The sequence below is a fragment of the Tachyglossus aculeatus genome, chromosome X2 (assembly GCF_015852505.1).
Source record: "Tachyglossus aculeatus isolate mTacAcu1 chromosome X2, mTacAcu1.pri, whole genome shotgun sequence".
In the NCBI taxonomy this organism is placed as follows: Eukaryota; Metazoa; Chordata; class Mammalia; order Monotremata; family Tachyglossidae; genus Tachyglossus; species Tachyglossus aculeatus.
In genome coordinates this window covers 25,619,161-25,644,442 of record NC_052100.1, presented here as the reverse complement: position 1 = coordinate 25,644,442, position 25,282 = coordinate 25,619,161, and the positions used below count along the sequence as shown (strand labels likewise).

General features: G+C 42.1%; 1 protein-coding gene across 1 annotated transcript in view; it reads left to right on the top strand.

Moving 5' to 3' along the window:
* ELOVL2 (ELOVL fatty acid elongase 2) overlaps nucleotides 1-25,282 on the top strand; it is a 48,428-nt gene that overhangs the window by 1,930 nt on the left and 21,216 nt on the right. The gene's annotated exons all lie outside the window — the stretch shown is intronic.

The window sequence follows — 25,282 nt, the reverse complement described above, 5'->3', positions numbered from 1 at the left end:
CAAGGCCAAGAAAGAAGTAGCTGGTTCACTCACACTCCCCATGCCACCCCTCAACCCGCCCCCCTATCTCTCTCTGATCGCTTGCTAGGTCCTTTCTTCCACTCTTGCACTCCTGGAATAATGCTACGTTGAATGAAAAATAGTGCGATCCCTCTGGTTGAAAAAACGGGTTCTCTCTCCTCTTCCTCACTGTCTCTATCTCCCCTCCTCTCTTTCCCTCTGCCTCCCCTCCATGCTACCAACTTGGGCTCGAGTGTAGCTTGTGCAACTTAGAGAAGTTCAGGGAAGATGAAAAGGGCAAGATGAGCTTTCCTCAAACCCCCTTCCCACCCCTCCCTCTCCTTTCACCTCACAGCCTGCCTAATCTAACTTGGGGAGACGCTGCATTTGGGGTATGGAGGTTGTTGGGAACATTTGTTTGTCGGTGCTCCCCTCCGCAATCTCCGTGCGACGATGTTGATCTGTGTATGTTGATGTCTTTGACGGTGCATCGGGATGTCTCTGGGCTGCCAGCTGAAGGTTTAGTATTTCCATCTTGGTAATGGCTTGACATGCATGTGGAAACAGTACTTAATGTGGCCTTAGCTCCCCCGCTCAGTGTCAGCATCAATTCATCGATCGTATTTCTTGAGTGCTTACTGCACACGGAGCACTGTACTAAACACCCGGGTGAGTGCTATATAACAGGAGTGGTAAACACGTTCGCTGCCCTCAAAGAACTTACAGTCTGGGGTGGGGCGGGAGGAACGGACAGACATTAATATTGATTAAAATGACAGGTATGTACATAAGTGCTGAGGGGTGAATACAGGGTACAAATCCAAGTGCAAGAGTGACTCCAGAGGGAGTGGGAGAAGAGGAAATGAGGGCATTGGTCAGAGAAGGCCTCTTGGAGGGGATATGCTTTTAATAAGGCCTTGAAGGTTGGGAGAATGATCGTGTGTCAGATATGAAGGGGGAGAAAGTTCCTAGGCAGATTGTCAGAGTATTAAATGGGATGGGCTGTCTTGGAACCCTGTTGGTTGACTAGAGCAATGTGGGTAAATGGAAAGTGAGCCAGCTATGGCATACTGTTCTGGGCTTCCTAAAACTTGTGAATTTTGGAGTGTTGGATCTGTCTTCTGAGGATCTAGCCCCAATTAAAAACCTTCTCTTCAGCATGGAGGGTGGGAGGAGAAAGTGCAGGTGTTGGCCTGTTAAATTTTCCTTTAATTGCAAGGAAGGCCTGTGGGAAACTCAGACTTGCCAAGAAAAAGCTAAGTATGACCTCTTAGTTGCAAATGAAATGGCTTAGGGATTCTGAGCTGCATGCTTCCATCTCATGCAAAATAACACAGAAATATCCCTAGAAAAGAGGTCTCCCCAAGACTGTTTCAGAGTTAGACTGCAAATGAAGTTTTTGAATAACATCACACTTACGTCTTAATTTACTTTCCCTGTTCACAATGAAAGACTGCATATTTCCCACAACAGTAATAATGATGATTGATCATTGTGATATTTAAGCACATTACAGTATGCCAAGCACTGTGCTAAGTGTGGGGGTGGTTACAAGCTAATCAGGTTGGATGCAGTCCCTGTCTCCCATGGAGCAATGCAGTCCCTGTCTCCCTTGGAGCAACTCATAATCCGAGTAGGAGGAGGAACATGAGTTGAATCCCCATTTTGCAGAAGAGGAAACTGAGGCACAGATAACTTAAGTAGCTTGCCTAAGGTCACACAGCAGGCAGGTAGCCGAGGCCGGATTAGAACCCAGGTCCTCTGATTCCCAGGCCCATGATCATTCCACTAATCCATGCTGCTTCTCAATCTCTTTGATTAATTATTAGGTGTTTTGATATTATCATCTTCTAGTATTTCTCCTTTCAGATCCAACTGAATTACAGAACTACAATAATAATTATAGTAATAATCATAGCATTTTATTAACAATTTACTCTATCCCACACTGCCCTGTGTGATTGGGGTAGATACTAGGTTGTAGTATCAGCTTTTGTGCTACACTGGGCACTCAGTCATAAATGGGAGGGTTAACAGGGATGTTATCCTCATCTTACATATGAAACCGGGGCACCAAGAGGTTAATTGGTTTGCCTAAAACCACACCATAGGTCAGTGGCAGAGCTAGTATTAGAACTCTAACTTCCAGCCCCGTGCTCTTTCCTCTAGGGAACACAGACAATAGAGTCATTGCTGAGGTGTATTTAATTTTAGGAAAGTTGGGAGTTTACAAATTTGCTGGTGAATGTAAACTCCCTGTGGTCAGGGGCAATGTGTACCGACTATATTGCACTCTCCCGGGATGCTTAGTACAGTGCTCTGCCCACAGTAAGTGCTCAAATACCACTGGTTGAACTTATGGTCTTTCCACCCAAATGGAATTTGTCACAGGGAAGGTATCATGTCTCTGTTTTTCTCCATTTATGAAGTTTTCATTACAAACCATATTGGGAGAAAAGAAGAGTGGAAAAAAGTGATGGTTCAGAGCCAACATGACACCTGGTCAAACGTGGTTACCTGTCATGGTCCAACGTGAAAGGCCAAGTTTATGCGTAACTCTGGGTTATCATTTTTCTTTTAACCAATGGATCTTAAAAGCCATTTCATTTGCTGGCAGTGAAATATTCAGGTTTTTTAGAGTATCAGTAGTTTTCTGTATTTTAATATTCAGTATTGTGTAGGATGTTTGAATTTTTCTCCTGTAGGCACACATGCACACACATGCAGGTATATATGTGTAATATATTACTTAGATTAATTAGATCTACACAGACTTTTCTTTTTAAAGAAAGGTTAATGTTCTGCAAGTCTTGCAAGTTAATTACATTGTTTAATGATCACTTCCATAAAAAACATTCTATTGGACATTCGTTAAATTCCCCCAGTATGTTTAATGGAATGTCCAACACGCTTATTGTCACTATTGTCCCAAAGTTCATGTAAGCACGGGGTTTGTATTTGTCTACAAAGCATAGTTCCTGAATATAATCATTTGTGATTATTGAGCTATTTTTGTGTATGTGGTAAAATTAATCAAGCTTCAGACATCAATAAGTAAGAACCATTCTGGGAAGAGTTTAATCAATGAGAATGAATTTCTCCTGAGACCTCTTTATTGCAGCTTCTGGTTTCTTTTCCCCAGCCATTTTTCTCCCACCAAATACTGGGTCATTGACTTCTCTTCTGCTTTTGTGGTGCCCCTTAGAACTCATTTCTCGGGTCTCTTCTCAGACCCCCTGTGGTTTATCCTTGGGTAACCGCTATAATATAGGATTCCATCTAAAAAGATGACTTCCAAATTTATCTCTTTACTGGGCCTCTCCTCTCCTCTGTACAAACTGACTGTCTTAGCTAGAATATTCTGGGTACTTCCGTGACACCTTAACCTTAGCATTGCAAAAGCTCCTCACCTTTCAGACTCTTTTGACTATCTCTGTTAGTAGTTCCACCAGCACTCCCTACTCTAATGTCTGAAATTGGATTTTTTCTTCTTTCTGTCCTGCCAATCAAAACATTGCCAAATATTATTAATTTATTGGTGCTTAAATCACTGTCTTTGTTGGTTTAAGGGTCTGGAAGAGTGAATGGCCTCCCTAAGCAACTAGTTCAGGGAATGTCTTAGCACTGAGGATAATTTTGCTTGTCACCTGTAACTCTTTAAACACCTTCTTTCTTCATAATTAAAATTGCTCAGACACAGGTTGTTTCATCACAATCGTTGTCTTATTCACTAGGAAACGTCAAGGAAAGAATAAAATAAAGTCTTGGAGAATTCTTAGTCTTGCATTTACTCTTTCTCATCTGCTGGCTTATCTCCTTGTGTGTCTCTAATCCTTTCAAAATACTGAGGCTCAAATCATCATTTTCATTTGTAATACTAAGTTAGTGTTCTCAAAGAAAATTCTGCTTCGGTTGCAGATATGTCCTCCAGAGGAGAGAGTCTGGAATGGGAAACCAGAAGGGAAGAAAGAAGAAAAAAGTGATTAGAGAGAAAGATGCAGATACAGGGAACGTGTCTGCCAACTCTGTTATAGAGTGCTTTCCTAAGCGCTTAGTACAGTGCTCTGCACACAGTAAGTGCTCAATAAATACAAGTGATTGATACAGTCTCACACATAGACACAGAGAGAAACTGACAGGCAGAAGTCAGAGACAGGGGAGACAGAGGAAAGGGAGAGCTCCGTTGGGGAAACTTTCACTCCATCCTACCAACCTTTGTGCTCACCCCACCTTTCTGTTCCACTCAACTTGCTCTACTTTCTTTTCAGAAGCAGTAGTAGCAACTTATCAATGCCTGAGGTTGCTGCAGCCACTGGGTTGTGTAGTACTGCTTTGCTATATGGCCAATGCCTGAGACTGTAAGGCCTCTGATCATCAAGCAAACCAGCCTTCTCTCACTTAAAATGATGGAGCGATCAGCCGTGGTGGGGTACCACAAGCAGCTACTGAGGGTACAAAGAAACTCACCAGTGACCGCATGAGGAAACGGGGCTTAGGCTTGAGAGGCATTATCCAAAACCACGCCACTGCTTCCTCCACCTTTCTCATTTTGGCGACTCTCTTCTCTATTCACGTTCATTGTAAAGTTTAGTCCTTTCTTCTGAAATACTTTGTGTTCTCAGAGTCATTATTTCCTATATTCTGGCCTATTAAGTTTTAATCACTCTCCATTTTCTTTTTGATAGTGTCCTCAAACTCTCTCCTCTCCTTTTTAAAATATCTTTTCAAAACATCCGTGAATTTCAAGCAAAATTCAGTCGTGGAAAAGGAGACAGGATTTAGGACTAGAAAGGAAAATTCAATGAGCAAAGTTAGCAATCATATACCTCGTAAGATTTGCCCAGCTTCTCAATTGATGCCAATGAGTATACTTTAATTTTCACCGAGTACCTTGCACTTATGAATCATAGTAATAATGATAAATATAAATCTTGGTTACTGAGCTTCGGACATCAATAAATAAGAACCATTCTGGGAAGAGTTTAATCAGTGAGAATGACTTTCTCCTGAGACCTCTTTATTGCAGCTTCTGGTTTCTTTCCCCCAGCCATTTTTCTCTCACCAAATACTGGGTCATCAACTTCTCTTTTGCTTTCGTGGTGCCCCTCAGAGCTCATTTCTCGGATCTCTTCTCAGAACCCCTGTGGTTTATCTTTGGGTAACCTCTATAAAATAGGAGGTTAATAGGCAAATACTATCTTAATATTAAATTGAATGAAAAATAGTGTTAACTCTAGCTGCCAAACAAGTTGTGCAAGGTGAAAGAGGTGCCTGTGAAATAACCTGAGAACAAGCAACCAGAGAGATAGTGGTGATAGTAATAGTAGCTGTATTTATTGAGCATCTACATCGTAAGTACAGAAGGCTGAAGCGGCGTGTTCCCTGAGAAGCAGCATAGCCTTGTAGAGGCTTGTAAGACACAGGGTCTGTCTTCCAAACCCTGCCCTGCCACTTGCCTGCCGAGAGAACTCTTTTTGTTCATTTGTTTGTTTTTTAAATGATATTTGTTAATCACTTATTACGCATCCAACCCTGTTCTAAGTACTGGGGAGGGTGCATGTGAATTAGTTCAGACCCAACCTTAGCTTTGATCAGTTTGATTTTACTCATCCTGCTAAGGAGGGTGCTAGCCACTTTCCTTTGTATAAGTGAAGTTGGGAAAATAATCCTCTTCCTCTACCCCACTCCAGGGTGGCCCTCAACTAAGCATAAGGAAGCTGTTTAATGGAGTGGCCTCCAGGTAGAGATAAGTCATTGTCAATAGGTTCTAATCCTGGCTCTGCCACTTGTCTGCTGTGTGACCTGGGGTAAGTCACTTAACCTCTCTGTGCCTCAGTTACCTTATCCATAAAATGGGGATTAAGACTGAGAGTTCCGTGTAGGACATGAACTATGTCCAATGTTGTAGCTATCCTAACCCTTAGTACTGTGCCTGATCCACAGTAAATGCTTAGCAAATACCATTTAAAAAAAAGATTTGTTTTGAACACCACTATTCAAATCCCAACTATCATCCAGTAATTAACACATCTTTTAATAAAGAATTCCTCATTTCTCCAGTTGCTATTTTGTTCTCATATTGGCAACTATAGAGATCAACTACCAAAGGCCAGCTCTATGCTTAAGTATATTGGGGCCAATTTTTTTCTGGCTACCAAACCAATGAATTATAATCTCAATTCGTGGAGATCCCAGCCTAAGAGATGAGAAATTGGCTCAAATTTCATGTCCTCTCTTTCGTGGCCTCCATTCTGTAGGGTGCATGAATGAGTGCCTACTAATATGGTGATTTGTGAGGCAGAAATCTAAGCTCTGGACCTATTTCAAAAGTCATTTTACTCCCAGGAAACTGAATAGCACTCAAATCCATCTGGATTTAGACTAGGAATAAAGAAGTAAGAGTGAATTTTTGCAAAATTCTGTAGACAATTTACTGGCATAAGTGGTCCAATTATATCATGGCTTTCCTCTTTCTGAGTGAACTAACATGATTACTATTTTAGCTATTACATCTCAGAGCAGTTGCTGTTTACCAAATAGCAACTAAAATTGGTCTCACAGAGAAGTGGATGTGTAATGAAAAATTGCTTAGCTTACTTGATAATAAAGACATTCAGATTAAGCATAACACAGGAATTAAAGGTAGATTGAATGGCAGACTGTACAGAATTCCATACTAAGAAGTTCCAGCTTGTAGGATTTACAGTGGTTTAAAATTCAATGGCCCATTAGTTGGGAATGTGAATTATACCCCCAAGACCATAACAATTTGAGAAAGAAGGAAGAATAATTCTGTTTTTCAGATGTAGAACTGTAGTTAGTAAGCACGGGGTAGGAAATCCTTCGTGATCCTTCCTGGCTGTAATAGAGGGCCAGTCACTTGTACGTTTAATCCCAGTCTTGGGGACACAGTGTTAACATTACAGGCAGCTGGGACAGCAACCAAGAAACCTAGTTCTTAAACATAGAGTCTCCTTTGTCTCATCAGGCCTACCAGGAATTGTGGGAAAATTGAAGCTGCTTATTTTTTATGGACCATTGTCTAGCTAGTATAGGGGTCCTGTGTCTGCTTTGCACTTTGTCAGAAAGGAGTGGAGAAAGGAAATCAGAAAAAAATTCTGACAAGGCCAGTATGTGTTCTCTCCATCTCCTCTGGCCCACCCCTTCAAATAAGTGGCCAGAATGATGTCATTTTTTTTTTTCTTTTGGGGATTGTTTATGGTATTTGTTAAGTGCTTATGTACCAGGTAATTGGTGGGATAGATACAAGATAATCAGGTTGGACGCAGTCCATGTCCCACATGGGGCTCACAGTATTAATCCTTACTTTACAGATGAGGTAACCGAGGCGTAGAGAAGTGAAGCGACTTGCCCAAGGTCACAAATCACACAAGTGGCTGAGCTGGGTTTAGAAAACTGGCCCTTCTGACTCCTGAGCCTGTTCTCTATCCTCTATGCCATTCTGCTTCTTTTCGCCCAATTAATAATGCTGAGCTGTTATCCACTGCCATGAAATTCCCAAACATATTTAGAAGTCTTCAGTATCCCCAGAACCAATATTCAATTGTATTTATTGTAGTATTTATTAAGCACTTACTGTGTGCAGAGCACTGTACTAAGCACTTGGGAAGTACAAGTTGGCAACATATAGAGACGGTCCCTACTCAACAGCCGGCTCACGATCTAGAAGGGGAAGACAGACAACAAAACAAAACATATAAACCAAATAAAATAAATAGAATAAATATGTACAAGTAAAATAAATAGAGTAATAAATGTGTACAAACATATATACATATATACAGGTGCTGTGGGGAAGGGAAGGAGGTAAGGCGGGGGGAATAGGGAGGAGGAGTAGGGGGAGAGGAAGGAGGGGGCTCACCCCCAAATGGTTGCCTCACCATATAATAGCAGCCATATTCATCAGGTAGCTAATCCACCTAATGCAACATTTAGTAAAGCAATTTCAAAATCTCCTCAGAAATCCCAGTGAACTCAGTGGAATTCAACATCAAAATGATCAGTTCTAATATGCTTGTTCTATCTAAATGTAGTGACTTTCTGCAAATCATTGTATCACTGAACAACGCTGGGCTAAGTAGGCCTTCTCCACATTGAAATAATTAGCTTCTTTACCCTTTCATGAACTAGATTTAGCTTCCAGTATCCAAATTTTTCATGTACGCCCAGTTCTCCCATAACACGTTTTGGATAGAACATTGCTAGGAAATTAGGCAACGTCTCTCTGTGGCAGGCGGGTGAGCTGGCTGGTATTAGAAGAAAGACCAGTGAGCACGCACCTCTGCCCCTGCATATGATGTTGGACACCATGAATTCTTTAGCATGAGTTTTCCTTAATGTGGGGTGACACAAAAACCTAAACCCTGAGTTCTAGGAAAACTCTTGGAGGTTAGGACGCTCACACTCATCAAACTCCTTGAGGGAAGGGAACATGTCTGTTAACTCTATTGTAACTCTATTGTACGCCCCCGAGTACTTGCTACAAATGTAGCAAGTCCTGGGGAGCGTGCAGTCTAATACCAATGTGGCTGAGGGGTGTGTGTGTGTAGGTATTATAGATCGTGCCCCAATCTGATCCCTTCACTCTAACATTTCCTAAGTGAACCATCCTTTCTGAGGCAGAGAGTTGTGACTCTTTGGTTGTCTTTTTATAACTACAGCTGTCTACATGTCGTGTTTTGTTGTCTGTCTCCCCCTTCTAGACTGTGAGCTCTATATGTTGCCGACTTGTACTTCTCAAGTGCTTAGTACAGTGCTCTGCACACAGTAAACGCTCAATAAATATGATTTAATGAATGAATGAATGAATGAATGAATAAAGCTAGTTCCCTTATGGTCAGTGTTGTGTCTGCCACGTCTCTTGCTTTTAGGTCATTCTTATTTTGGTCTTTCTTAACACTTTTGGGACATTCCCCCCCCCCCCCCTTTCCCGTGCTTTAGGTTCTACCCTGGTGACTGGCTCACTATGTCATTGCTCCAAAGTGTTCAGCAGCGGATGTCCTAGTAGCACAACTGAGTAAATTTACAGACAACCCCACTCACAACCTCCTCTCTGCAAATTGATCTGTGTTTTCACTGGCCTTTGTTACACAGGCCAGTGTACCATACTTCCTACGTACTGCCCCTGGATTTGGTTTCTCTTCTTACCTGCCAGGTTACTCTGTTTGGCAGAGTCCCAGTGAACTTCTTTTCATGTTGGACAGAGGTTGGGGTGAGTGACCAAGTTGACCTCAGACTGGGTGACTTTTAGCTTTTGTCCAAGACCAGGTGAAAGGTTATTGGCCTCTAAGCTGCAGTGGTGGGTCTGTATTGTACATGTATCTGCCTTTTAGAAAACAAAAAAGCAGGATTTAAAGGTGCAAAAGAGAAGGATTTTTCTGGTAGCCCTCACAATCCAGCCACATTTCCAAGTGCCATTTTCTAGTAATCTGAAATAGATTGTACCATATGGGATAGCTTTTGATTAAATGGATTTTATGTATCACATGAAGCTGATACATTGAATTCAAAGAGATACTCGATTTCAGCAGAGGTGAAGATAATTTTAAATAATTGAGGCATCTTTTTAAATACAGTACTGTATAATTCAGAGGAACACATGTACACTAGAGTAAAAAGAGGAAAGAGAGCTTTGAGTTCAACAATGGAATGATAGAACACTTTCTTGGAGGGGAACCCTGAGAGATCATCAATTCTTAGTCATTTCTAAAGATAACATAAAAAACATCACGCTTGATGATCCAGGAAGTCCTTCATGTTTGATCACTTTTAGGGAACGGGGGAATGGGAGATTGAGGAGAGATTATGCAGCAGAAGCTCTCTGTCCTTTTCTAATACACTCAATTCCACCAGCACATATTTTCCCTGCTTGTTTTGGTTAGAACGTTGCTCTGCACACAGTAAGGCTCAGTAAATACCATGGATTGATAGGGGTTTAGAGAAAGGTCTTTTGACAACACAAACCTGGTAGGATATAGCGCACTGCAGTGTTGGAAGAAACAGCTTGGGCACACATGTGCCCGCATGCAGTATCAGAACCGGTGAATGTCACCTCTAGGGTTGCCAATTGTTGAGTGGTTTCTTTTTTTGTTGGTTTTTGCAAACAGTCTAACGATACCTGACTCTCAGTGTCTTTAGTGACAGATCAAGAGCAGAAGAGAGTGGGCATACCTCGGGCTGAGGGAGGTGGTGATAGCTGTTCACATGGGAGCCTCCAGTCAGACTCAAAACACTCCATTTGTCAGAATCATTCCCCTCAGTGGGCAACCCCAACAATCAGACACCTGCTGCTATAAATGAGAAGGAGGTGTTGAAACAGCAGTTTGTGGCTGTGGTGACCGGGATGAACTTCCCTCCTGCTGCTACTCCGATCTGGCTATTGCCCTTATTTGTGAACATCAAAATATTGTTGGACGCTAAATAGAGATGATCAATTTTAGCTTGATTTTACAGCCTGCCTGTGAATTTATGGACACGTGGCACTCCGACAATCGATCGGTCAATCAGCTATATTTATTGAGCAATTACTGTGCGCAGAGCACTGAACTAAGTGCTTGGGAGAGTATAATATTGCAATAAAAAGACACATTCCCTGCCCATATGAACCCATGTTTTAGGAAGTCTCACTCTTGTACATTCTCATTTACCCTCAGCATTGCGGTTCTGTGTTCGGTCTAGGTTTTAGAGAGCCTGAACCTCAGGGAAGTCTCTTCATTGGAGGAAAACCTCGCCCAGTTTTCCTATCTGGAATATAAATAGAATAATAATTTTCTCTATGTCCTCCCTCGCAGGGATAGTACTATGGAAAGTTAAACCATATCTTTAAAGACTCAATATATAAATTCAGGATCTTGTTCTCCTAAGAATCCACAGGGCCAAAAACTAGTCAGGATGAACTCTTAATGAGCCTTTCAGATCACTAAGTGTTTTAAGTGTTGGTCTCCTAAACTGCCAATTTCATGAATTTCATGAATTTCAAAAGTACTTAGTACAGTACTCAGCACACAGTAAGTGCTCAATAAATACGATTGAATGAATGAATGAAACTTTTCACCATGAGAAACAATCAGAAAATGACCTTCAAATGGTTACGTAGTGTTCCAGGCCTGCTTGCTACCAGCAAGCTGACCTTCATTATTACTTTGCCAAGGAAGAGAACTTGCAAACTCTTGAGTAAATGTCATTCATGCCTAGTGGTAGAAAAAAAGAATGGAAAGGCATTTTAAAACGTGCATCTGATCTATCCTAGACTCCACTGTGCTCCTTAAGGATACAATTTTAAGACGTATTTTTCCGATTTTTGAAACAGATTCCACTGAATTACTGGGGAGTGTTAAGTCTGTTTCATGTGCGTGGGATGCAGTGTGGCCTAGCGGAAAGAGCGCAGGCCTGGGAGTTCGAGGACTTGGGGTCTAATCCCAGCCCTGCCACTGGTGTGCTGTGTGATCTTGGGCAAGTCGCTTAATTTCTCTGTGTCTCGGTACCTTCATCTACAGAATGGAGATTCAATATCTGTTCTCCCTCCTACTTAACTCTGTCAGTCCCATGTGGGAACCGACTATCATGTATATACCCTAGCCTGTGTTTGGCTAGAGTAAGCACTTAAAATAACACCACAATTATGTTAAATTATTTTAGCACACTCTTCTAGAGCAAGAACAAACAGAAATAGTCTTCACCTGGGTATTTGTGCCCTTTTCTGTACATTCACCCTTGGTCCTTCCCCTCTACCTGCCAGGCTTCATGCATCTATTTCCTCTAAACCAGACTTTCTCCTCAGCAGCAGGGCTCAATGGCTTTTTGTCCCCAATTATGCCACAGTTCTAACCCTCTAACCCTTCCGAGTCCTTTCCCACAGTTTCTTTTTCTCCATTCCTTTCCTTCTTGCCCCCACTTCTTTTGCAGTTCCTGCTCCTGTCCATCCCTTGTCCAAACCAGTTTTGCTTGGGAATCATCCTGAGCCAATGAGAACCCCTGGTGATGTCCTTCAGAGTATAAATTAGATGTTGTAGACCCCCTGAAAAAGTATTACGACATTATTTTACAGGCCATACTGTGATGTGGTGTTTACTAAGTGTTCCTTCTTGCCCCTACTTCTGTTGCAGTTCCTGCTCCTGTCCATCCCTTGACCAAACCACTTTTGCTTGGGAATCATCCTGAGCCAATGAGAACACCGGTGGTGTCCTTCAGAGTATAAATTAGATGTTCTAGACCCCCTGAAAAAGTATTACAACATTATTTTACAGGCCATACTGTGATGTGGCGTTTACTAAGTGTTTAATATGTTTTAGACACTGGGGCGGATACAGTGCAATCAGATCACATTGCTCCCGTCCCACATGGGTATCATAGTCTACTGGAGATAGGGAACAATAATCCCCATTTTACAGATAAATAAACAGAGAAACAGGTAAATTGTGACTTGCCCAAGGTTACAAAGTGGGATTAGAACCCAGGTCCCAGTCCTGTGCTCTTTCCACTGGGCTGTGCTACTTCTACTTTATAAAGTAATTCAAACTACAGCATTACAACTTTAAAGAAACGAGGAGTTGTAGTATATGAATCTTTTCAGGAGGCTACAGAAACAGAAGCTTACTCTGCCAACTGAAATAGTGGTTTTTCACTAATAGCGAATATTTCTTGTTTAGATTGACTAGCAGACTAATGCCTTTTGGATATCTCTGCACACCTTTGAACTCTTCTCTCCGTTAAGCTTCTCTTGAATCATACTTATGAATCCATTGGAAAATTATTCCCAGGATTTTATCTCGTGGTGGAAAAACTGTAACTTCTTCATCTGTTTCTGCATTTTGTAATGTTGGATTGGGGTGTTGGAGGACAGTAAGATCCTCGCTGGACAACACCTCCAGTAAATGATATGCAATTCATTCATCAGCATCTTTGTCTTACATTTCTAGATCAAGTTGCCTCCCCAGTTCAACAGTTTCTTTTGTTATCTGCCCAGGATTCCCTTCTCCCGCCTTGAAAACCCAACCTAAAGCATTCACAGAGCTCCCACGATCCAGTCATTGTTGCACTTTTGATCTCAGCTCAGGCTAGAGAGGCAGGGATTTACTTTAGCACAGAAGGAACATCAGAACCTGTCAGACTCATGGAGGAGATATGGCCTTGAATTGTGCAGGATGAATCCCTGGAGTGGCTGTAACCTGAGTATACCTGTATACATTGGGCACTCAAATGATTACTGTTTTTTTTTTATTGCATTAAGTGCTTACTAAATGTCAAACACCATTCTAAGCACTGGGGTAGTTGCAAGTTAACTAGGCTGGGGCTCACAGTCTAAGTAGGAGGGAGAACAAGATAACTGAGGCACAGAGAAATTAAGTGACATGCCCAAGGTCACACAGCAAGCAGTTGGCAGAACTGGGATTAGAAGCCAGGTCCTCTGACTCCCAGACTTGTGCTCTTTTCAGTAGACCATACTGCTTCCATGCTGCTGTTGACTCTCGTGTGTAAGGAGCATGCCAGGACAATCCTTTGTGTCTTTGTAACTTTCAGCGTAGAACTTCCTTGGGTTTCCGTACACTGACTCTCACTGGAACCTAGTGTAGAAGTAATTTTTTTTCCCTTGGGGAGGACGAGCTGGCAACCTTCATGATGCACTGACTTGGATTCCCTTTGAAGGACCCATAAATATTCAGTTGATTTTAATGCAGGAGGCCTAAGAATCTGAGTGGCACAGATTCCACGACATCTGGGCTCTGAAATCCCTCCCGAAAACTCTGGTTGGTGAGGGGGAAGACTTTCTGTTGATTCCTTATCACTTTTGGGGTGAAATACACAAAGAATATTCACCCTTTTCCACCTGCCCTGGGAGGCTTGATTCCTACCAGGCTGCTGAAATCCATGCCGTTTCCTAAAGTGAAACAAATTATTATTGCTCTCGGATCTTGCTGGGTCAGAAACAGGAGGAAATAGTGCGGAATTTTGCCATTTCCTCACAGGTGGGGGTGGAAGAAGGGAAAATCTTGGCAGTGAAGTTTAGGAGAAGCATTTGTATGTCTTCCCATAGATTACGCTTGGAGTAACCAAGCTGTCCCTTGCCTCTTTTTCAGTCTCCCATCACCTTGGCTCTTAATACTGATTTTGAAGGTTTTCCACGTTCAGAGGAACCAGGAAAAATAGTGCAAAATCTGGCGTATGTTGAGAACAACATTAATGAATTGTAGTTTAGACCAACAGTCTGTGGAGGCACCTAAGGTCTTTACTCCTCTACCTTTAAATTTGCACTCATGTCTGTTTTCCTTTCCTAGTTGGGGTTTTACTGCTATCTCTCAATTTTTTGGTTCCTCTATTTTTTGGTTTTCCCAGCCCCTCAGATCTCCTGCCTCAGGCTGCCTTTTATCGGTTTTGCCCTAAGGACCTTCAGTATTCCTTCTTTCTGAGGCTTTTTTTTTTTTTGGTCTTTACTTATTCTGGGCAGTTCCCAGGCTCTCTCCTGTTTCTGTCTTTAAAAACCTCTCTACTTTTGTTGTTTACTCTCTCAACCTTTCTACTTTCCATTGCACTAATTGGCCTCCAATACTTTCCCTTCTCACATTCTCTTTCTGGTGTTTGGTTTGGGTAACTGGGTACTTACTCACTTTCATTCTCTCTCTCTCCCTCACTCCCCTCCCCCCATGCATCTTTACCAACTAAAATTTAACATGTTGAGTACAGAGCTTTGTCTCTACCCCACCTTACCCCTGTCCATGCTCAGTTTCCTTGAGGCAGTATACAGCACTCCCATATCACCAACTTTCCAAGCAAGAGAATTTAAAATTGTTTTGAAGGAATCACAAACGGGTGAGTTCTTCCTTCTGCACCATGTAGCAGTTTTACAATCAGTTTACAATCATTGTTAATATATGGTCACATAAAAATTCTATGTGCATCTATTTTGTAATCCTAAGATGTAGGAAATTAATGGCCATGATATTTTTGTGATTTGTATATGTGTGTGGAATTTTCTTAAAAGGGCTGCCCTAAAACCACACTATTTTACTTTCCTACCCTATATTCTCTGTAACTATTACAATACATCTATAGATATGACTGTGCAATTATTAGTTTCAAATGAAAGGCTTAGAAATGAAAATAGAGTCCCTTATTTTGTCCAATAACACACTAAAAGCCTGCCTTTTTTACAAAGTACTCAAAAAAGCACTATTGCTGATTGCAAACTAACCAATCTGCTTTCCCTGTGGTCTGCACTTGATAACCACAGCACATACTGACAAAATCTCTTTTCATCTCTGTTCTTAATTGTGAAAGAATCTCATTCTCTACCATGCCTGATAATTCAAAATCTGGTTTAGATCCAAGATCTCCTGCAACACAGACATTCTGGCTTTTCCAGAAGAAATGTGTGTTCACTCACTACGTACTATTTAGTAAAGAGTGCTGATCATTTCAAGTATCTCAAATGCCAAGTTTCTTAGATTGTTTAGCAGTTTTTTCTCCTTGAATACAGTAGATAAGCTGTATATCTTGTTTGAACTGTTATGTTATAAATAAAATGCTTTATCCACTAGTAATAATAATAATAAATAATAACAATGGTATTTATTAAGCATTTACAATGTGCCAAGCACTGTTCTAAGTACTGGGGTCGATACAAGGTAATCAGGTTGTCCCACATGGGGCTCACAGTCTTAATCCCCGTTTTACAGATGAGGGAATTGAGGCACAGAGAAGTTAAGTGGCTTGCCCAAGGCCACACAGCAGACAAGTGTCAGAGCCAGAATTAGAACCCCCACCCTCTGACTCCCAAGCCTGTGCTGTTTCCACTAAGCCATGCTCTAAAGTGGTGTGCTGTTCAAATAGCTCTCATGAATACACTGAAATTTTAGGTCTTTGGATTTGAGTTCCTTAGAATCGGAGAAGCTGCCGAACCAAGTGGCTCATAGGCACCTAACATTATGATTTTTATTATCAGTAACACATAGTATTCTTGCAAAAACTTATTTATTTCACACACTAAAACAAAGAACAGTGTTGGATTTCAGCGGTTCTGGCTTAATGCCCAAAACTACTAAAGACCCTGCATGGATTTGAAGTCATTTCATCTCACTGGCATCATCATCAATACAGTTTGAGTTTTTCCTCTGTGCAGAGCACTGTGCTAGGCCCTGGGAAACAATCTAGAGGATCAAAAGAGTCCGTGTCTGCCTCAGAGACCATCTGGACTTTATTCAGCTTCCCCATCTTTCAAACAATTGAAATTGAAACTGAAATCTGGCGTGTCTCACCGAGATGCTAAGTACTATCTCAATCCCCCTACCCACTACAATGTGAAGGGCTGTTTTGGAAGCAGGATGGAGGCAGCATGACAAACTGAGCTCTGGCAGTATTTCAGCTGCCTAAACAGTAATTCTCATTTTGGGGGAGGTGATAATGGTGAGTTTTGATAAAGTTTAACCCAAATGGGCAGGGATCAGGTCTACCACCTGTTAGAGTCTCCAAAGCACTTAGACAATGCTCTGCACACAGTAAATCCCTAAGAAATGTCATTGATTGATCTCATTGCAGAGATCTAATTTGTACATTAAGTCCCCCTCCCTCATCCAATTCAGCTTTTTTCCCCCACAAATCATCCCATCAACAGGCTCATAAATCACTAGGTTCCACGATGACAGAGTGCTTCAGTAAAGAGATGTCTAAATGTAAATACTAAAACTAATTATTCCATTGCCAAGTTCCTTCACTCTTTTCCAGGCTTCTAGGGTACCATTGAGTTCATTCATACAATGAACTGGGAAAGTAAGTGCGTGTCTGAAAGTTCCTAACTTGCTCTCAGGGAGTAACTTAGGTAACAGGATTCATTAAATTGTTGCCACAGAAAAAGCATAGGGCTCAGTAGTAACCCATGCTGAAACCAATTTTTCTGTTGTATTACATCATTTGACATTTCTTGCTGTGAAAGTCAACCATCCTCATTTTCTAAGCTACTGAAAAAATGAGCTTAAGCTAAATCATTTGGAGATTCCTAGGTCAAAGGGGATCAACAAATTTTCCATTGAATTCCATAGTCCTACACTAGTTTGAGGTGGGTTGGTTCTGAATTTTGGATTGCCACTGTTGCAATTACAAATATTTGATTTAAAGAACAAATGTTCTCCATAGATAAGGCTGTTATGTCAGAGGGTTAAAGTTCACTTTTATAACAATGATAGGATATTTAGTAACTGAACTTAAAACACAAATACAGATTCAACTTTAAGTGCATTGAGGAGGGACTATGTCTTCCACGAAACTTTCAGCACTAGATCAAAGGTGGTGTGGAGGCTGAGCAGCATTTGTGTGATGAACCCATTAACCTGATGGCCTCTCCTTTCCACATCCCCATTCTCATAAGATTGCTTAAATTCTCCTCACTGTTTTCCCCCGACCCCCACCAAGCATTGCTAAGAGAAATAGGCCAAGACAGTAGTGGGTGGAAGGTTGAGGGGGAGACCTCTGTTGCTTCAGTAACTCAGAGATAGGCAGTCTCCATAGCCCCGGGAATGGGAGGTATTGGGAAGAGAAGTAAAGCAGTCATTGACCCAGAAGCAATGGAGGCTGCCATGGGTTTCTCTTCCAAGAGTCACCACCACCCCAACCTCGACCAAGGGTTGCCAGCTGTCCGAACATTAACGGCCAGTCTGTAAAAGTGACTGGAAATCCATAAACACAGGTGTCTGCTGCTCTGAGGCAGCGGCGGCAGGAATCCTTGGGGTGTCATCCCATCACTGTCACAGCCACCACCGCTTTTCCTTACCACACAGCCCCCTCATTTAAAGAGACAGATGCTTGCATGGCAGGGTTGCCAGTTGCCGAGAATGGTTTGTGCAGAGCTTGTTGGGAGTAGTCCGGCCTGCCTCTCCCGTGTGAACAGCCGCGTCATCACCTCTCCTCTCTGCCGCTTTTGATCTGTCTGTAAAAAAAAAAAAAGCTTGAAAGTCAGTCATTTTTATTCATTCTGTTTGTAAAGATCATTCTCAGCAGTTGGCAACCCTGCTTTCTCCCTCTTTGGCCAAAACGGCAGAGCTCTTCATTGTGGCGACTCTTCTTTGGTCTGTGGACCTTGGCCTGATGTCAAGTCTGGCACTTCATTTGGGGCAGGGCCTGAGGCAATTCCCTCCCTGAGAGTCATTTGAAGGAAAAAAGGAAGGAGTGTAAACATATTCCTTGCCTGATAGTGTCCTGTTACTGCAGATCACAGAGAGCACCATTTTATCCACCCAATCACAGGACTGTAAGCGCTCTTGAGAGGTCACCAAGTCCCTCCCAAGTAAGTGAGGATTTTTTGTTTTGTTTTGTTTTTGGTAATTGTTAAGTAAGCACTAGGGCAAATACAAGCTAATTAGGTTGGACACAGTCCATGTCCCTCATGGGGCTCTCAATCTGAATCCCCATTTTACAGTTGAGATAACTGAGGCACAGAGAAGTTAAGTAACTTCCCCAAGGTCACACAGCAGGCAAGTGGCAGATCCAGGATTTGAACCCAGGTCCTCCTGAGTTCTAGGCCCATGCTCTATCCACTAGGCCAAGTTGCTTCTTTTAAAAACCCCAAACGGAGGTCCCAAACCTTCCCTCCATAATTCATTTCAATATTTAAATCCTCACTCTCGGGAAGTTCTTCTTTATGCCTCATCTAAATCCCTCATTTGCAGTTTAAATTCATTTCCTTCAGGAACTTCATCATCATCATCATTATTAGCATTTTTCAATGTGCAAAGCCATATGTGAGACTATAAAACTAACAAATGTTAATATTCAACAAAATAAAAATATCAACAATAAAAAAAATATGAAAGAGTACATCAGAGGACCATTTGGGGGTACTCATTACTTCAGGGAAAATCATTCTGAGTGAGAGCCTGTCACGATCTTCTCAACATTCTAAATCTTTCAAGGTTAGGAAACCAAAGTCCTGTAGAATATTTGTAAATAAATAAAAATTAAATAGTTTTAATTAGAGGGGAAATGAGCAAAAATTAGTGAATCCCTTAAGAAGAATTTTAAATTTATTCTGAGAACAATTCTAAAAATAGAAAAATATGGATCAAGGCCGGACTTAAAGCTGTCCCATATATCCTTACCGTCTTCGCTGTTCTACCAAGATCGAGTGTCCTTTTCGTTGGGGTCTAGCCTATTTGCAAAGAACAAAATGTGTCTACCATCTCCGTCATATTGTACTCTTCCAAGCAGCACTCAGTACAGAGCTCTGCACACAGTTAAGCACACAATGCCGTTGATTGAAAAATATCAGTGCCACTGAAGCTTTACTCTACAGACCGTATCCATCCAGCCTCTTCTTCCAAACAAAAAGCTTGTCGGCTGATGGCTAAAATGCTTTTAATTCTTCAGCTGATGGCTATATCTTTAACTCCATTAGCTCATTAAGAGCATAGAGTCTTACTGCATTCACTCTACTGGGACCATGCAAAAAATGATTTCCTAAGGGACAGCTCTTATGATAAGAGGAAGTTTTGCCTCATCATCATTGGTTGTCAGTACTACCTTTAGCAGTAAATAAACAAGGCAATCAGCAGTTTGGCTTCCTATCTGGGAGAGTATAAAGCTATTAGTATCTTGGGCAAAACTATCCAAATAGATAACTGCATCATCATCAGTGGTATTTATTAAGCTGGATTCTCCTTTTCTTGATAGGGATAATTGGTGATGGTAAATGCAGGAGAAGTTGGAGCAGGACCCTAAGATGTGTACAGGATGAGGGGGACTAATAAATACCATTGATTGATGGTGGCCATTTGCTTCTGCTTAGCCACCTCATCTACTAACAAGCTCTTCTCCAACATGTGCCAATGTCAGAAAACTGAATCCTCCTCAATTCCTGACTTTCTTTCACCTGTAGATAAGCCTGCAAGGGTTTCCATCTGGCTAACAGGGAATGGACAGGGAACAAACCATAAGCATTATGGATATGCATTTTGTAGGGTCATTTGGCCCAAAGTGAGGTCTGAAGTTCACCAGGACCAAATTAGAGACATTTACTTGGATTCCCTGGGACATGCTCTTTTCTACCTCTCCCTGACTTGCTTCCTTTATTCATCTCCCCCCCGCCCAACCCCACAACACTTATGTACATATCTGTAATTTTGTTTATATTAATGTTCATTTCCCCATCCAGACTGCAAGCTCGTTGTGGGCAGGTAATGTGTCTGTTATAGTGTTCTCTCCCAAGCGCTTGGTGCAGTGTTCTGCATACAGTAAGTGCTCGATTCCTCAGTGGGGGCCTTTAGCTTTGTAGCCTGTATTTTGCTTTCCAGGTTCATCTGAGTTCAGAGAATAGGCTTGAGGCTCTTCTCCCCTCTCCACCCGGGGGGAACACATTTCTGGCATCCTCCTGGGTACTAGAAACAAAATTGAACACAATGAGCATTCGTAGGAGAGTAGATTACATAATATCTGTTCTCCCTACCTTAGATTGCAAAGCCCATGTTGGACAGGGGCAGTGCCCACCCTAACTCTGTTATATCTACCGTTCTTAGCACATAGTGCTTAACAAAGTGCTTAGCAGGGAAGATAAGTTCAGTCTTATACTTGTTGAGTGTGAAGTGCCAGCAGGGAAATGGAGGTGTTCTGGAGGCAGGAGGAATTGCAGAATTACAGATAAAGTATAGAGGTTGCATACTGATCATGAAATCATTAAGATTTGTTATAGTTCAATCCCTGGGAAACCATAGTTGATAATTATAAGGAAGCCTTACCAATTTAAAGGTGCCGTTTGATATTCATTTTAACTCCTCTAACATTGGACGCTCCCATTTCTTCACTAAACTTGTTTTCCCTTTTTGAGCATCAATAAGAATCATTATTTAGATGTAAGCTGTAGAGTTTAAGCTCTAAAACTGTAAGCTCCTTGTGGGTAGGGTACATGTCTACCAACTCTGTTATATTGTACTCTCCCAGGTGCCTATTTAGTGCAGTGCTCTGCACACAATAAGTGGTCAGTAAATACAATTGACTGATTATTTGCAAGCCTTGCAAGTACTTCCTTCACCTGAGATTATTCCTTTTTCAGTTGTGGGCAATCAAATTATTAAACAGTTGTTTTCCTGCACAGTGCCGACAGTTTTAGCAGAGATCCATTGCGTAGGCAGAAGGATTGATGTGGGATCTTAGGAGAATGTTATTATAAGCCCCATCCTGCCATGTGGCCCTTCAGAAGATTCTTCTCCCTGCCTGTAACAGGTCTGCTTTGTGACTTTGGGTAAGTCATTTAACCAGTTTGGGTCTCAGCCTCCTCATCTCTAAAGTGAAGTTAATAATACCTGCCTCTCCTTACTTCAAGGGGATGTTATGGGGACAAAATAAGATAAGCAGTTTGAAAGTGCTTTGGGAAAAAAAAAAACCCAAAGCATTATGGCTGTTCCACCACTTCTGCCCTGCCCTGGCAGAGCTGCTGGCCACTGGCGGCTGAAGTGCAAGCCTTACTATGCTAAGGGGGTCCCATGCACCTTGGGGAGCCCACATCTTGCTGGCTCAGGAATGGCTAGAAATAATAAATAATAATAATGATGGTATTTGCTAAGTGCTTACTATGTACTTGGTAACTGTTCTGCGCACTGGGGTAAATACAATATTATCAGGTTGTCCCACATGGGGCTCACAGTCTTAATCCCCATTTTACAGACGAGGTAACTGAAGCACAGAGAAGTTAAATGACTTGCCCAAAGTCACACAGCTGGCAAGTGGAACTTTTCCCAGCTCTGCCGCTTGTCAGCTGTGTGACTTTGGGCAAGTCACTTAACTTCTCTGTGCCTCAGTTATCTCGTCTGTAAAATGGGGATTAAGCCTGTGAGCCCCACGTGGAACAACCTGATTACCTTGTACGCTCCTCCAGCACTTAGAACAGTGTTTGGTAAGTGCTTAACAAATACCATTGTCATCACTATTATTATTATTATTATTAAGTGGCAGAGCCAGGATTAGGACCCATGACCTCTGACTCCTAAGCCTGTGTTCTTTCCACTAAGCAACACTGCTTCTCAAGAAGCAGAACGCATTCCTTGTTCATTTGGGCTTGTTTTCTTCAATTTGCTCATGGCCCTACTTGTCAAAGGCCAAGAGCACCCTCATTGTCAGTTAATCTTTTGTATTTATTGAGTGCTTGTTCTGTGCAGAACACTGCATTAACTGCTTAGGAGAATACAATATAGCAGTAAGTAGACATGCTCCCTGCCCACCATGAGCGTACTACTCTAGTTAATCCCCCTAGTTTATCCAGTCCTGGTCTAGGGAATGTATTAAATATATACATATATATATTTTTTACAACCTGTGTTCCCAACAGAAATATAAACAATTCACATGTCACTTGGATCCTACATACCCTAATATTTCTTCTCTTGGTAGTTGAACTAAAACAGGGTCACTCTTAAAGATTCCAAACTTCAGAGAACGGACCTGGGCATTTTTTCAGTAGGTCAGACTACTCAGGGTTTCCTTTCTCCTATAGTACAATGGGACCCTGGATAAGCATTCAAAGATCTTATTATAGTCTTAGTTTCTCGAATGATAAAGGAAATAAAACCCTTCTTGCCTGAAATAGATATTATTGCAGTCCTGTAGCCTAGGATTGTTTATCTTTTGAAACAGTAGCATATATTTAAATCATTTCCCCAGATTAAAAAAATAAGCCAAGGATTCCTGGAGCTATTTTTATGACACTGTTGAAGGATATGGCAATTTGACAAATTTCCAGCATCAAATGGCCAACTGTGTCACCATGCAAGGCATTTGCTTGAAGCGTGGGGCTTTGGCTACTCACTGTGACACACTCTGGCCTTCTGCCACCACCTCATCAATTGGCCAGAATGGGTATTGGCAAGTCACTGGGTTTAGGGGTGGGGGTGGCAAAAAGAGGAATAAAAGTTCAAACATCCCCTAAATAAATACACCTGTTCTTCCAAAAAATGGTCAGCGATGAAGAGCTCCCTTTTGGAGCCCACTCCTCCTCCTCTCTGGGTCCACTCCTGGATTTGAGCCAAGAGTGACCTGGTTGCTTCCCTCAGTTACCTCGTCTGTAAAATGGGGATTAAGACTGTGAGCCCCACGTGGAACAACCTGATTACCTTGTACGCTCCTCCAGCACTTAGAACAGTGCTTGGTAAGTGCTTACCTGGTTCATCTTTCATTTGGGGAGGCAATCTGGACGGTGCATCCCCAGTTCTGGTTCCACTTTGGATGCCACGTTTTCAGCCATGTTTTTGGCACAGAAGCCTAAAAGGAACTGTCCGCTGCCCCATAGCCGGTGTCCCTCTCTCTTCCCCCTCTCTCCAAGAAATCTGTAAGTAGGTAGTGGGAGAGTGTGAATCTAAATGACTTGTCCATGTTAATGAATTTATTACCTCAGCTGCCTGTGGCCCTAAAAATAGAACCTGAAGATGCCTAAGGCAGGGAGAAAAGTTGTCAAAGGCAAGTAATCATATGTCTTCCTCAAGCTAGACATTTAATTAATAGTCTAGGCAAATTTTTTGTTTTGTGTTAGCTGAAAACATAAGTTTCCCCCATTCAAATTCCCCAGTTGTAAGATGCCTCAGGCCTCTCCTTGCCCTTTTCTTGGTTTACTTAACAGTTAAGCCAAAGGCATACTTTTCCAACACCTATTGCCGACAGGGACCAACCATTTGCCTTCCTAACCACCAGGAGGTAAATTAGTTGCCCTCTCCCCACTCATAGTATTCCCCTGCATTGTCCACGTACCTACCTACTTTTCTAACTGGGGATATGAATCTAAGTGTAGAGGCTAAGTGTACCTATCTGTAATTTATTTATATTAATGCCTGTCTCCCCCTCCAGATTGTAAGTTTACTGTGGGCAGAGAATGTGTCTGTTATATTGTACTCACCCAAGAGCTTAGTACAGTCTCTGCACACAGTAAGCGCTCAATAAATATGATTGACTGGCTAAGGGCAGATGTTCTAATCCCGGCTCTGCCAATTGCTTGCTGTGTGACCTTGGATGAGTCACAACTTCTCTGTGCCTCAGCTTCCTCACCTGTGAAATGCGGATACCTGTTCTCCCTCCTACTTAGACTGTGAGCCCCATGTGGGACGGGGATTGTGCCCGACCTAATTAACTTGTATCTACCCCAGCACTTAGAACAGGGTTTGACACATAGTAAGAGCTCAGCAGATACCATAAACAAACACAGTAAACACTTAACAAATACCATCAAAAAAAGATATTTGTCTCACTTATATGCTTCTGTGCCTAGCAGTGCTCCACAGTGCTCCATTTCAAGTGCTATACCAGTTCCTAGACATACTTCCAGGACACTTGGAGTTGTTGCAGTATTTTTCTAGGTACAACTAAAATGACAGTTGTTAGGTTGTACAAGGTAATTACAGCCCTATTCAACCGAGTTAAGACTATGCATTAAAAGATGAGAAAAGGCAGTGAAGGATAATGGAGCAAAAACAGCCACAGGGCCAAGAGCCATTCCTGAATAAAAATATCCCCCTGCAGTGATTCAGATTAGTCATGATCAAATGTTTTTGAGCACCTTTGGGGCACTCAATCATACTAGTCATTAGATTTTGTTTCACATAGATCACTTTAGTTAAAAATATTGTGTTTATGCTCATTGCCTAAGACATTCTGTCCTTGTTGTCTGCCAAAACCCATTAATAATAATGTTATTTGTTAAGCACTTACTCTGTGCCAGGCACTGTACTAAGTGCTAGGCAAGTCGGATTGGACACAGTCCCTGTCCCACGTGGGGCTCACAGTCTCAATCTCCATTTTACAAACGAGGTAACTGAGGCATAGACAAGTAAAGTGACTTGCCCAAGGTCACCAGCAGATAAATGGGGAAGCCGGGATTAGAATCCATGACCTCATGTCTCCCAGGTCTGTGCTCTATCCACTACACCCTGCTGCTTTAGCAGCAAGAGAAGTTAGTTGTGGAGCTGAAGCAGAGTATGTCTCTAAGCATTCCAGAGGGCTCCCGTTTAGCATATGAGATTGTTATGAGTAATTCTGGGCCGTTCACGTGGGTCAAGGCTGTTTGAGGTCACTGCCGCTTTTTCAGGACCTCATTGGCTGAGTCTTAGGGTAATGATAGTGGAGCCTCCTGTCAAAAATGCTGGATGAGCCTCGGTGCAGTCATGAAGGCTTCAGGATCGGGAACACGCGTGAAGGAACTGATTGGAGTGCTGGTGGTTTCCACAGTGTCCTTCACATTCTCTCATCATGTTCCCCTGCAACAAGCAAGTAGGAGGGCAGGAATGTAGCACATCATGAAGTGGGC